Genomic DNA, 15,090 nt, shown 5'->3' with positions numbered 1-15,090 from the left:
TCAAAAATATCCATCTGACCTCAAATGAACCTCTTTCTTATTTGGCCATAAATTCTTCCCCTATCCATAGATTGATGGGTAATTTCTCCCATGTTCCACTAATTTCCTTATGATGTAACCCTTTTATGTCTAAATCATTATCCATTTTGAGCTTTATCTTAGAATACAGTTTGAGATGTTAGTCTATACCTTGTTTCTGTCAAACCACTTTCCAGTTTTCCCAGCAATTTTTGCTAAATAGTGAGTTCTTGTCCCAATTGCTGGGATTTTTTATTTTATCAAACACTAGATTAATGTGCTTATTGATTGTTTCTGTATATTATGTAACTAACCTCTTCCACTGATCAACTACTCAATGATTATAGCATTGCAATATAGTTTGACATATGGTACTGCTACACCCGCTTCACTTTTTTTCATTGATTCACTTGATATTCTTGACTTTCATAGCTCTACAAATTAATTCTTTGGTATGGTGCTGAATAGGTAAGTTAATTTAGGTTGTATTTGCATTTTTTATTGTACTGGTTCTGCCTACCCATGAACAATTAATATTTCTCCAATTGTTTAGATCTGTCTTTATTTGTATGAAGAGTATTTTGTAATTATGTTCATATAGTCCCTCTTTACAGGTAGACTCCCATGTATTTTATACTGTCTATAATTATTTTAAATGGAAATTCTTTTTTCTAAATCTTCCTGCTGGGTTCTCTTGGTAACATATAAAAATGCTGATGACTTCTGTGGATTTATTTTATATTGTTCAACTTTACCAAGGTTGTTAATTGTTTTGATTACTTTTTAGTTGACTCTCTGGGGTTTCCCTATAAAGATAAGTGAATTTTCAAGGATCCATTATAATGAGTGGCTATAGTACTTAAGGGTGAATGAAAAGTTCTATCATTAGTATACAAATGTCAAGACTAAACTAATCTTTGGCAAATAAAATATCTCAATTCCTCTGTCCCAGTCTCCACCCATACACACTTCTAACTTAGTGTTTCTAAGAGGTAGGATACTGTAAAGGACAGAAATTGAATTTAATATTGTATCAGTTGTTGGCAATACTTTTGTCAGTTATTGAAAATCAAGAAATAAATATTAACTGTGATCATTCATTCATTATGACATTCATTATGACTTAACCTCAATCCAAGGATGAGGAAGGTAACAAAAGATCACATGAAGCCTAAGGATAGAAAAGGGCAAGTTACTGATTCCAAGGATCATGAATTTATCTCTCCTATCAGTCCAACTTTTCAGTCCAAAACCTGGGGAGGAAGGAGGTCCGAACAGTGCAATGAATTCTAAAGTTTTACTCTTTAATAAAGAATATCGTTTTGAAGCCACATGATGGATTGGTAGAAAGAAACAACATTCGTATACTTTATACATTCCCCACCCCACTCCTATGCAGAACAAAAAAGTTCACATGACTAGGAAGAGATTTATAAAATGTCTTGGTTACGATTATAGAAAGGTAGCTACTCACTTGCTACTCACTAGCTAGCACCACCCTTGCAGGGAATGAAAATGTGATGTCTCCACTCATTCAAGTTGAGACTGAACTTGCTTGAGTTCTTCCACTGTTAAGACTTTTCCTCCACTTCCAATTCATTTCCCTGGAGATTTTATTAAAGTTATAGTGCTTAGAACATACATACAAAAAAAAAAAAAAGCAGTCCCTGAGGACTTCCTCCTCTCCCTCTCTCCAGACAATTTTCCCTAATGAATTCATTCTGTAACTGGAATAAAGAAGGTTTTTTCTGATATAGCTAATCAACCTTTTGTAAGGAGGAAGGTGGGGTGGTATAGAAACACCAAAGTTTTTTTTTTAAATGGCTTCAAAAGGGAGTGGGGGGAGTGCTCTGGGAAAGGTTGGGTAGTGAAATGGGTGACAATCTTCACCTTTTCCCTCCTCCCTGAATGTCTATTGTTGTACCAACTTTTCCCCGGCACGTGGCGCTGTGACAAGTTTTATCGCTGGGGCAGTATTAAAGTAATAATTCGAGATACCACTGAACTACCTCACTGATACTGAGTAGTATTCACTGAATTTGCGGATTTTATAACATCCCCCTGAGTATTACTATCACTTTTTTGTGTGCCTGAGATTTAGATTACACTTCTGTATACTCCCCCCACACACACCCTTTCGTGACCTCACCTTACCCCAAACATACGCCTCTACACCGTTCCTTCAGCTCTGCAGCCCCAATCCACTCTCCTATTAGCGTTTTACTCTGCCCTTAGCAAAGTGGATTGATTTGAAAACGGCAGCACCTGGCTGCAAAGGTTGGGAGAGATGAGGTGGAAGCGGGGTGGGGGGGAGGGTGCGGAGGGAGGAGAACGGAGGGTTGGGGGAGGATCAGAGGGAAACGGAAACCTGGAGTCTGAGCTGGGTGAACAGCGAAGAGGAGAGAGCCTTCTGCCAACCTCTGAGGGATGATGTAAAAATTTGCCATCTGATTCTTTTTTCCCCCTTTTTTTTTTGCAAGCTATCCTTTCGTGAATAATCATCAACCATTAATGCTATTCTCTACTAACAAGGAAGAACATGATTGAATGAATCCTGTCTTTCCACAATAGGTAAGCCAAAATAGGTAGTTGTTCAAAGATAACAAGCTTGTGCAAATCTGTACAAGACATTCAGTTCGGTAGCTACCATTCTCTGGGCTATGCCACTGTATGCATTTTCTTCTCTGGTGAGAAATATGGTGACCGAAACATAAAGGCAAGGGGGAAGCCAGTTATATAACATGAGGGAAATCTGTTTCCTGCGGTTTTTGTAAGCAACTGAAAACTCCACAAGAGAGGGAGGTCAGAGAAAGGGGCTGTATGTGATGAATTCAAAGAAATCTGGTAAAATGATTTTAAAGATATTTCGATATGGTTTGGAAAAGGCTGAGTACAAGGACTAAATTCAGGGACTGCATGTTGTGTTTTTTATTTCGTAACCAGAAAAGTGACTTTAAAATCCTGCCTATTCTTCCTCAGAAGGAGGTGGAGGAAGAAGTGTGTGTGTGTGTGTGTGTGTGTGTGTGTGTGTGTGTGTGTGTGTGTGTGTGAGAGAGAGAGAGAGAGAGAGAGAGAGAGAGAGAGAGAGAGAGAGAGAGAGAGAGAGAGAGAGAGAGAGAGAATCATTAACTGGTATCATGCAGTAAAGACAATATGTAGCATGCTATTGCTAATTGTTAAAGATTAAAAAAAAAACAACAACAACTAGCATTTCCCTGAAAGCCAGACAAATCAACCATGTATCTAAAAAATCCTTCAGATAAAATTAGCTGTTTGTGCCATTTCTTGCGGGGGGGGGGGGGGGGGGGGGGGGGGGGGGGGAGAGGGGGGGGAGGATGAGGAAGTGAACAGTTTCTGTCTCCTTGCAGATGCTAAGCGTCCTCTTGGAATCACCCTTTACTAAAATTACACAATTTAATAATTTCATACCAGCAGGATTAAAAAGGGCCACTTAAAAATCCATGGAAGACTGTCAGTACAAAGCTGTCTGGAGTTCAAATTCATGGGGAAGATATCTTCACTGTACTAGAAATGAAAATGTTAGGGAAAGGAACTGGTCATAAATGCAACATTTTTAAATAATCCAAACCATTTCTATTGTCGTGGAGGGAGATTTCTGTTACTTTAGTAGACTGACTATTGCTATTCATAAAAGTAGGATAGATTCCCAGAAAGCATGATATTATATGATGTAATAAAACATCATGTAAATATATAGACCATTTCCATTTCTATTTTTCTTTTTCTGACTGAAAAGGAAGTGGAAGATTGCTGCTCAGTAGGGAGCAAATGAGCTATTTAGAAAGGCAAGACTCAGTGTTCTCAGGGCTGTGTTAACTAAGCTTTGCCCATTTTGTCTTGAGCTCTGTATCACCATGACGACTGGTGGGGGAGGAGGTGGGGAAGAGATTGGGGAAATAGCTCCAATTACATGGGAAATACAGAACAAAACTTTCCTAGCATTTGGCAAATAAATAAATAAAGGCATGCAAAGTCCTCTTCTCTCCATGTCTCACTGACACTTAACAAAAATACAAGAGGTGAAGCTCCGAGTTTGGCTGGCCCCTGCAGGGCTTTAAACATTGCCTGTGAGCTTTGATGTTTTTTAGGGGACAGTGTTTCTTGTTTCAGCACCATGGCTAGAGCACAGGCAGTTTCTCTGATGTCAACAAGCTAAGTAGAAGAGTAGATCTGGTTCTTGAAGTCTTTTCTGATCACTCTACGAAAAGGAAAAAAAAAATGTCAATGCCTGTATGCAATGAGGGAATCTGATTATCATAGTAGCCAAAGAGCTTGCAAATGATTACTTTCTTACCCAGCTATGCATCAGAGTAGTTAAAAATCGAGAACAATGTGATATCAAATAATTAAATAAATAGTTTGTCCCCGGGGGAAAACATGAAGATCAGAAGCCTGACCCGAGAGTTGGGGTGTTTAAACCAAGTCCCACAAGCTTGTATAAATCATCAGTTCATTTTATGGTCTCTAGTTTCTCTTTTTAACTGTTTTCATACAGATGGCAGAAGGGTACTGTTGCAGCACCCGGGTCAGCAGTGGACAGATAATAGTCATGTTTGGGGCTCTGTGACAGGGTAGAGAAGGAAAATGGTATATGTGCTGATTGATCCTGAAAAAAATGCTAAATCAACCATAAAGATGCCAATACCTAGAAGGAAAAAGTGTATTAATGAGGGAATAGTCAATGATAACCTCAAGCTGCCAACCACAAGAATCTGATAAAGGTCCTTAATCTTCAATGCTCTGAGAATTGGAAGGGTAAAGGGATAGTTGATAGTAGCTCCTTGAATTGTTAACAACATTCATATTTTATCTGGATATTACTCTTTCTCCTTCCTCCTTTCCTATTTCCCATGTGATTGAAAGAAATTAAGGAAATGTAGTGCAGATAGGTAGAAGCTCATTTCCAAGAAAAACACCTCCAGAGGAACATTCAAGTGTTAGGAGGCATAGTTTAGATTTTAACTGTGTTTTGTACAGCATTGCTTAGAAAGTTATTCTCATACATAAAAGTTCCATGACTGCTTAGAAATACCAAGGAAACTGTAAAACTTCTTAAGAGTGTTCACTTATTGAAGAGCCTTTAATTGGTGTGTATTATCTCCATGTAAACAATTTTGATTTAGATTTTTGTGGCCCTGTTTTTCAACTGTTAATGTTATGATTGTTTTTCAAATTATTATGCATATGAAATATAGGAAGCATCAAGTCCAGTTTAAAGCAGTAACTTTAAAAGCATGCCCAAGTCTTTTGTTATGATTGCTAGCTTTGAAAAAAAGTACCATTAAATAACTTATTGCTTAGGAAAACAGGTTGTTAAAGTTTATACAAGTTTATACAAATTCAGGCATTTCTAGTGACTAATGGAAAGCATAGGATTAGTTTAGTTATTTAAGGGACATGCAAGTCAAAGTATAGGTAAATGGAGTGGAGAGCAAATGCTAGATTGATCGTTGTAAACAAAAGAACAAATCCACTTTATGCAGCTTTTGGTTTACTTAGTATTTTGAAAGAGAGAAAAGTGATGCTTAATTAACAATATCAAGGGGCAGCTAGGTGGCACAGTGGATAGAGCACTGGCCTTGGATTCAGGAGGACCTGAGTTCAAATGCGGCCTCAGACACTTGACACTTACTAGCTGTGTGACCCTGGGCAAGTCACTTAACCCCAATTGCCTCAACAAAAAATAAATTAATTAATTTTAAAATTTAAAAAAATATCAAAATGTACAAGAAATCAGTGAAATGTCAAGTCCAGTCTCTCTTCTTATACCTTCTAAATTGGTTGATCTCTGGAATGGTGTATATAGTCAATTTTAACTAAGTTTTTGACAGAGCATCAGATATAGTATTCTAAATCCACAGCTGCACAGAACTGCATATCATTTCATTTAACAGGTAAAGAAAGACACCGACTGTAATACAGTTGGCCACAATTTTAATGCCATCTTAGATTGAATTAAGAATTATATAGTGTCCAGTCCTAGGTAGATAAGTCAAAAAACCAATAAATGTTGTTGTTGTTGTTGTTGTTGAGTGTGTGTTGTAGTAGTAGTAGTAATAATAATAATAAATAAGTTTGGGAAAAAGAAAAAGAAAATTATTTTATTTCAGTAGAAACTAAATTTTAAAATATTAAAAAATAAATATCTTTGCATGAAATAATAAAAATTACTCCTACAAAGGTTTGAACCCATGAAAAGTGTTATGATATACATAATCTCTGTACTATCTTGGAACATTAGCTCTGAAAACTAAATGGTATAGGGGAAAGAGTATTGACTTTAGAACAAAAAGAGCTCATTTCAAATCCAGTTTCTGATAATTGTTAGCAAGTTGACCATTGGACAAATCAATTTATCATCTTGGGCCTCAGTTGTTTGTTTGTTTTTATAGGAAGGGGTTGGTTTGTGGATGTGGATGTGAATGGGACAAACTCACCCATAAAGTGGAAGAGATAGCAAAATGGATTAGAAAGCAGAATCCAAAAGCATGTTTTTTACAAAAAACACTTGAAACAGAGAGACACACAGAGACTAAGAAAATAAGGGACTGGAGCAGAATCTATTATGCTTCATCCAGGTAGGGGGAAAAAAGCACACATAGCAATCATGATCTCAGACAAAGTAAAAGTAAAAAAAAGCCTAATTCAAAGAGATAAGGACAACTATGGTTAACTTAGCTCTTCTCAGCAATACAATGATTCAAGACAATTCCAAAAGACTCATGACAGAAAATGCTATCCACATCCAGAGAAAAAACTATGGAGTCTGAATGCAGATTGAAGCAAACTCTTTTCCCTTTTTTTTTGTTTTCTGTGACTTTTCTCTTTTGTTCTGTTTCTTCTTCCACAACATAACTAATGTGGAAATACATTTACATGATTACACATGTATAACCTATTGATCAGATTGCTTGTTGTCTTGAGGAGGTAGGATAGAAGAGAGGGAGAAAAAAAATTGGAACTCAAAATCTTATTTAAAAAAAGAATGTTAAAAACTATGTTTACATGTAATTGGAAAAAATAAGACTATTTACAAAAAAAGAAAGAAGCAGAGAAACTACATTTTCCTAAAAGGTACCGTAGGCAATGAAGTAATATCAATACTAAATATACATGCACCACATGGCATAGCATTCAAATTCTTTTTCAAAAAAATTAAAAGAGTTAAAGGAAAAAATAGACAGTAGAGTTATACTTATGGGGGACCTCAAAATTCCCCTCTAACAACAAGATAAATCTAACTATAAAATAAATAAGAAAAAGTTAAGATAAATGGAACTTTTAAAAAGTCATATGTGATAGATCTCTGAAAAAAATCAAATGGGAATAGAAAGGGTGATACCTTTTTCTCAGTGTACATAGCACTTTCACAAAAAGTAACCATGTATTAGGGTATAAAAACCTCACAACCCAATGTATAAAAGTAGAAATATTAAATACATGATTTCCAATTATAATGCAATAAAATTACATTGAATAAAAGGTTGTGGAAACAGATTAAAAATAAATTGTAAACTAAAAATGAGTGGATCAAAGAACAAATCATAGAAGTAATCAGTAATTTCATTAAAGAGAATGACAATAATATGACAACATACTAAAATGTATGGAAACAGTACTTAAGGGAAAGTTTATATCTCTAAAAACTTATATCACTATAACAGAGTAAAAAGAGATCAATGAATTGGACATGTAACTAAAAAAAACCTAGAAAAAAGAATAAATTTAAAATCCCCAGTTAACACCAAATTGGAAATCATGAAAATCAAAGGTGATATTAATAAAATTGAAAGTAAGAAAACCACTAACTTAATAAATAAAACTAGGAATTGATTTCATGAAAAAATAATAAAAGAGATAAACCATTCATTAATTTAGTGTTAAAAATTTTAAAAGAAGAAAGCAAAATTACTGGTATCCAAAATGAAAAAGGTGAATGCACCATCCTTGAAGATTAAACTACAACAATTATTAGGAGCTATTTTGCCCAATTATATGCCAAGAAATCTAACAATCTAAGTGAAATGGATGAATACTTAAAAATATAGATTACCTAGATTAATAAAAGAGGAAGTAGAATGCTTAAATAACCCCATCTTAGAAAAAAATTTAACAAGCCATAACTTAGTTCTCTAAGAAAAAAATTCCCAGGAAGGAATTGTGGGAAGATGGTGGAATAAGACAGGAAATTACCTGGCTCTCCCAAATTCCCCCCACAACCAACTAAAAATAACATTTTAAAGTGTTTTTAGAGCATCAGAAATAATGAAAAGTCAGATAAAACAGTCATTCCAGTTAAGATAACTTAAAAGGATGTTAGGAAAGATATGACCAACCAGGGTAATGTTCTGGCAAGCTCCAGGTAGGAGGGGTGGGAAGGAAATCTCTGTAGGTCTGTAGTACTTGAAGCTTTGGGAACTTTCACCCTATTAATGGTATGAGGATCTAGAGGCTGATCAGAGTAAGGTTGGGGGGACCCTTCACTGACACTGGATATAGGATCCAGATGCATTGACCAGATGCTGTCCCAGAGTGTAGCTGTGGGCAAAAGGAGTGAGCACAGCCAGTGAGAGCTGAATGTGGTAGGAGAAAGGCAGAACCCTCATGGTTGTGGTCACTTTTTTTCTGCATTAGTCATGTTATAAGAGAAGAATCAGAGCAAAAAAGAAAAACCTCAAAAAAAAAAAACCAGCACCAAAAACAAATGAATACTATGGTTCAATCAGCATCCATATTCCACAGTTCTTTTTTTTTTCTTTTCTGGATTTGGAGAGCTTTTTCCATCATGAGTCCTTTGGGACTTTCTTGTACCATTGTATTGCTGAGAAGAATCTAATCTATCACAGTTGATAAACACATAATGTTGATAATACTGTTTATAATGTTCTTCTGGTTCTGCTCATCTCACTCATCATCAGTTCATGCAAGTCCTTCCAAGTTTCTCTGAACTCCTCCTGCTCATCATTTCTTACAGCACAATAGAATTCCATTACATTCATATACCACAACTTGTTCAGCCATTCCCCAATTGATGGGCAACCCCTCAATTTCCAACTCCTTGCCACCACATAAAGAGCAGCTATAAATATTTTTGTACATGTTGGTCCTTTTCCCTTTTTTATGATCTCTTTGGGAAAAAGACCCAAAAGTGGTATTGCTGGGTCAAAGGGTATGCACAGCTTTCCAAACTGCTCTCCAGAATGGTTGGATCAGTTCACAGCTCCACCAACAATGCATTAGTGTTCCAATTTTTCCACAGCTTCTCCAGTATTTATTATTTTCCTTTTTTTGTCATATTAGCCAATCTGATAGGTGTCAGGTGGTACCTCATAGTTGTTTTAATTTGCATCTCTCTAATCAATAGTGATTTAGAGCAATTTTTCATATGGAAAAATATAGCTTTAATTTCTTCATCAGAAAACTGCCTGTTCATATCCTTTGACCATTTCTCAATTGGGGAATGACTTGGATTCTTACAAATTTGATTTAGTTCCCTATATATTTTAGAAAGGAGGCCTTTATCAGAAGTACTGGCCATAAAAATTGTTTCCCCGCTTTCTGCATCCCTTCTAATTTGGGGTGCATTGCTTCTGTTTGTACAAAACCTTTTTAATTTAATGTAATCAAAATCATCCATTTTGCATTTCATAATATTCTCTATCTCTTGTTTGGTCATAAACTGTTCTCCTTTCCACAGATCTGAAAGGTAGACTATTCCTTCTCCTAATTTACCTATGGTATCATGTGATCACTTATAAGACAGCAGAGTCCCTGGTTTTGGTTCCATGTCAGAGTGGTGACCTGATGCTTGTGGCAGCTAGAAAGACTGCAGGTATTGGATTTGGTTATGGCTCAGAGGTGAAGAGAAGTATCTGAGCCCACTCACAGGTCAAGGATTAAGCCAGAGGAGCAGTGACCACAACTGGCCTTGGATCATAGAACATTGGAAGAACCAAAAAGTCAAAGTCTTCTAGATAGACCTCAGAAAAAAAATAGCATGAAAAACTAGAAACCTGATAAATTATCCCTCACACCCTGAAAGCAGAGCCTGACCCTAACATAAAATAAACAGCCAAGAAATGGACTGTTTTTAAAAATTCAGTTAACAGCAGCAAAAGAATCTGACTGCAGACACAGTAGTGATAGAAAAGATCAAGGTTCAAACTCAGAAAACAATTAATTTAAAACTGCTACTTGTAAAGCTTCAAAGAAAAATATAAAATGGTCACAAGTTCAAAAAGAGTTCTTCAAAGAGCTTGAAAATGACTTTAAAATCAAATAAGAAAGGTTGGGGAAATTTAGGAAAAAATAAGAATAATCCAAGAAAATTATGAAAAAAAAACCCCAACCAATTAGAAAAAGATACAAAAACTTATGCAAGAAGATAATTCCTTAAAAAAATAGGATTGGGCAAGGGGAAACTAACGATTTCATGAGACATCACAAAAATAATAAAACAAAATAAAAAACTATAAAAAATAGAAGAGACCATGAAATATCTAATTAGAAAAACAACTAACCTGTAAAACAGATCAAGGAGAGATAATATAAGAATTGTTGGACTACATGAAAGTCATGATCAAAAAAGAGTATAGACACTATTACTTCAAGAAATATTTAAGGAAAATTGTGCTGAAGTTCTAGGTTGGAGGCTAAAATATTTTTAATCTACTGATTAAAACCTGAAAGATAACCCAAAATGAAAACTCACATGAACATTATAACTAAGTTTCAAAGCTCCCAGGTCAAGGAGAAAATATTATAAGACACTAGGAAGAAAGAATTTAAACCAGACCAGAACTTAACAGAAAATTTTAATTACAAATACAGGAACCAAGAGAAAGATAAGTAAACATGAAAGACTAATCATAAGGAATTTAATAAGGTTAAACTGTTCACTTCTTATATGGGAAAATGATATTTTCCCTCTTAAGAATGTTTTCATTACTAAGGTAGTTCATAGATGGAAGTCTTAGGGTTTAATTGATCATGATGGTATGATCCTAAAAAATAAAATTGGGTATGGAGAAGTGAAATGGAGGAAATTACTTCATACAAAAGAGGCATGAATGGAAGAACTGTTACAGTAGAGGTGAGCATTGGGAGGAGTGTGGGTAGTAGTAGGCCCCCACCAGTCGTGGATGACCATGGATCAGCACCTTGAAGAGCCACAGGCCACGGTGTGGCTGTGCAGTCCGATAAGGGAGCCGCAGCTCCTGAGTGACTTATAACCAGTAACTGAGTGAATAATATATACATCTAGTTAGGTATAAAAATATTCTTAACTTACAGAGGGCAAGGGGATAGGATAAGGTACTCTTAGAAAAGTATGCAGATTAAGAAATTGGAGGGCAAGGGATAGAATAAGGGAGGGACTCAGAAGGGTGTAAGGATTAAGGATCCAGTGGTCAGAAATTAGACTTCTAAGAGAGATAGGGTTAAAAAAAAAAAGTGAGAGGAGATAAACAGAAAAAATAGGATGGAGGGAAATATACAACTAATAATTATAACTTTTAGTGTGAATGGTATAACTCACCCATAATATGGAAACAGCAAAATGGATTCAAAAATCAGAATCTGACAATATATTGTTTATACATTTTAAAATGAGAGATATACATAGAGTAAAAAAGAAAGGGATGGAGTAGAATTTTTATTCTTGAGTTGATGTAAAAATAAAAATCAGGTGTAGCAATCATGATCTCAGACAAGGTTAAACCTACAACAGATTTAATTAAAAGAAATATTCAGGAAAACTACTTTATATCAAAAAGTATGATTGATAATGAAGTAATAAACTAAACTGATAAACAGAAAGAATTTGGAACTCAAAATTAAAAAAAATACTAATTGTTTTTAATGTAATTATATATATAATATTTTTTAAAGAATACAAGTTATTCTCAATTGATAAATTGTCAAAGGATACAAACAGGCAGTTTTCAGAAGGTTTTGGGTTTTTTTGCCAGAAGTAATCAAAGCTATCTATTATCGTGAAAAAAGTCTCTAAATCACTTGATTAGAAAAATTCAATTTAAAAAACCACAGAGGTACCAGCTCACACCTATCAGGATAATATGACAAAAGGAAAATGACAAATGTTGGAGGAGATGAAGGAAAATAGGGACACTAAACTGATTCATCCATTCTGGAAAGTAATTTGGAACCATGCTCAAAGTGCTAAAAAAACTGTGCATACTCTTTGACTGAGCAATACCACTAATAGATCTGTATCCCAAAGATATCAAAGGAAAAGGAAAAGAACTTATTTATAGAAAATATTTCTACCAGCCCTTTTTGTGGTGGCAAAGAATTGGAAATTGAGGGAATGCCCATCAGTTAGGGAATGATTGAACAAGTTTTCATATATGATTGTGATACATTACTGTTGTGCTATAAGAAATGACTTTTAGGAATGAATACAAAATGAAATGAGTAGAATCAGAACATTACAATTAGTAACAACAATAATATGGTACAGTGATCTTATGTGCATGACTTAGCTATTCTGATAAATACAGTGATCCAAGATAATTCTGATGGAGTTATTATGAAAAATGTTGTGCACCTCTAGAGAAAGAACTGATGGGATTCTGAATACAGAATGAAGCATAATTTTTAAATTTTATTTTTCTTGGGGTTTTTTCCAATATGCCTAACATGGAAATATGTTTTGTGTGGTTATAAAATTGATAACATATTTCTTGCCTTCACAATAGGTGATAGAGGGAATGGGAGGGAGGAAGAGAATTCAGAACTCAAGTTTTTTAATGTTTAAAAATGGATAAATAATGTATTTGAAAAAAATAAAATTAAGAGGTTGGAATAGATGACTTATGAAGTCTCTTCCAACCCTAGATTATATGATCCTATTATTTCTTTTGGACCAGAAATGTGAAAGCAATTTTTAGAAAAGAGATTCTTATTTCTCCAAATGCTAACTCATCTGATTTCTGTCTATCCAATACTAACTAGTTTGCCTGTGTTTTTGAATCATTGACTGATTGATGACTTGAAACTCTGTGAAAATGAATAGAGGTGACTAAATATTTGCACTATTACAGATACAGTCTTATCATTGATTCACTTACCTAATTTTTTATGAATACTAAAATATCTAAATAGGGCTAAATAGCTTTGTTTATATAAGTTGTTGAAATAGATACAATGAAATTCATTTGATCTGGATTGTCACATAGTACAATAATAATTTACATGTAGTTCTTTAACATTTGCAAGGCTTTTTACATATGCTATCTAATGTAATAGCAATCTTGTGAGTTATATACTACATATATTATGATTTCCATTTAATAGATGAAGAGACTATGGCTCTAAGATTAAGTCACTTTGCCTACTGTCACATAACTGGTGTCAGAAACATTTTTTAACCTATCTTCCTGAGTCTACATCCAGAACTATTTGCTTTAATATTGCCCCAAATCTGTATGACTCTGGTACAATAATGCACTTATATTCTCAATTATGCAATGTTTAGTTGCCTCCTTTTTTTCCAAGTGAATGGATTATAATCAAAATTTTCATATGCAATATAGCATTCCCACAGTCATAAAGATCCAGTTATTGGTGAGCAAGATTACATAAATGAGCCTGTGGATAAAGAGAAATTTTGATGGCATCATTTCTTTAGAAAACTAAATCTTAATGAACAGATTTTAGAATAAATGTGATGTCTATTTATAGATCAAGTTGTGAAACCTAGAGTTAGGATGCAGCACACCATTCTTAAAATAACCAGCCACATTCTCAACACTGACCCATTTGGCCAAATATTTAAAATATTACTTTGAATTTATATGATTCTCCTGGAAATTGTTCTGTAACGTTATGTGTATGATTATAACATTCAATCCTCATTGAGGTTTTGCTTATACAATTCTGGACATTTGGATACTTGTAAAATCTATATATTTTCCAATTTTCATACATGTTTGACCTAATGGAGACAAAATCCTAATTAGGTTGGGCAGTTCATGCCTTAAGATGCAGAGATCTTATTTTGAGAGTCCTTTTGGGTCAGGTCACAAAATTTGATGGAAACAGCAAGAGATAGCAGGGATGTCAGGGTCCAAGTTAATCACAAAAAGAGCAAACTTAGTCACCACCCAACTATATTGGCTTAAGAGATCAGTAGTAACTTTGGAATGAACAGTTTAGGTGAAGGATAAGGTCAGAAGCTGAATTATAAGGAACTGTTAAGGGCTAAAATTCTAGCTAAACTGTCTAAAATATCTAATGAGTGGTCGCCAATAAATTATAAGCTTTAGCAAGAGTTAGGCTTTTAAGCATTTATTAAGGAAAACAAGAATTTGGTAAAGAGAGAGAGAAAGGCCTAGATTTCTATCTATTAAAGGGAGAGCACATTTTTAGCTCCCTTCTCCGCCAGCGTCCTCAGGAAAGAGAGCGAGACTGAGCGCCAGTCTCTTCCTTCCTCCTCCCACTAGCCCGCGTCACTTCCTGACTCCTGGTCTTGCCCTCAAAGACCTTCCCTTCATGGGCAGAACTCCTCTACAGTAAGTATCCAGCAGGTGGCGTTATTCCAATCGTTACAGTCCCCCCTGTTGTTCCTCAAGAAACAAAATGTTTCCTTGACGGAACAGTAAAAACAATATGATAACTATTGCTAACTAATAATATGTGAACAACAATATAGAAAAGGAAGAGAGGAAAGTTTTGTCCAGAGGGGCGATTTTTTTTGTCCTCATGAACCGACGCTTTGACATTAGTCTTGCAAAGGGAGGGCCTCTGCAGAGAATACATGTTACAGATGGTGTATATTATAACAGAAAGAGAAAAAAAACCAACAAAAAGAACAAATCAAAACTGTTCATTTAAAGTCTCTGAAAGTCTTTTCTCAGATGTCCTCTAGGTGTAGTCGTAGAATGGAAGTCTTTTCAGGGGTTGATGTGTGGATGCTGGTAATCAGCCAGGAAAACTTCCTACAAAATTGAGCTTAACACAACTTTAAAATAGCTTTGTCAATAATCAAATCAAACAATGAAAGTTCTCAAAAACATGTCTAAGGGAATA

General features: G+C 35.0%; 1 protein-coding gene across 4 annotated transcripts in view; it reads left to right on the top strand.

Moving 5' to 3' along the window:
- The first annotated feature begins 2,167 nt into the window (after window positions 1–2,167).
- KCNJ6 (potassium inwardly rectifying channel subfamily J member 6) overlaps window positions 2,168–15,090 on the top strand; it is a 202,976-nt gene continuing 190,053 nt past the window's right edge. For 2 of the 4 annotated variants that reach the window (XM_043995911.1, XM_043995909.1), the window contains exons 1-2: window positions 2,168–2,295; window positions 2,499–2,589. The gene's annotated coding sequence lies outside the window, so the exon portion shown is untranslated. Of the gene's footprint in view, window positions 2,296–2,373; window positions 2,590–2,807; window positions 2,863–15,090 lie in introns of those variants that run through there. The other 2 variants (XM_043995910.1, XM_043995912.1) reach the window with 2 other exon arrangements.

This window comes from Dromiciops gliroides, chromosome 3 (genome assembly GCF_019393635.1).
Source record: "Dromiciops gliroides isolate mDroGli1 chromosome 3, mDroGli1.pri, whole genome shotgun sequence".
Taxonomy (NCBI): Eukaryota; Metazoa; Chordata; class Mammalia; order Microbiotheria; family Microbiotheriidae; genus Dromiciops; species Dromiciops gliroides.
The sequence above is the reverse complement of the archived record's forward strand: the minus strand, read 5'-3'. Positions and strand labels throughout refer to the sequence as shown.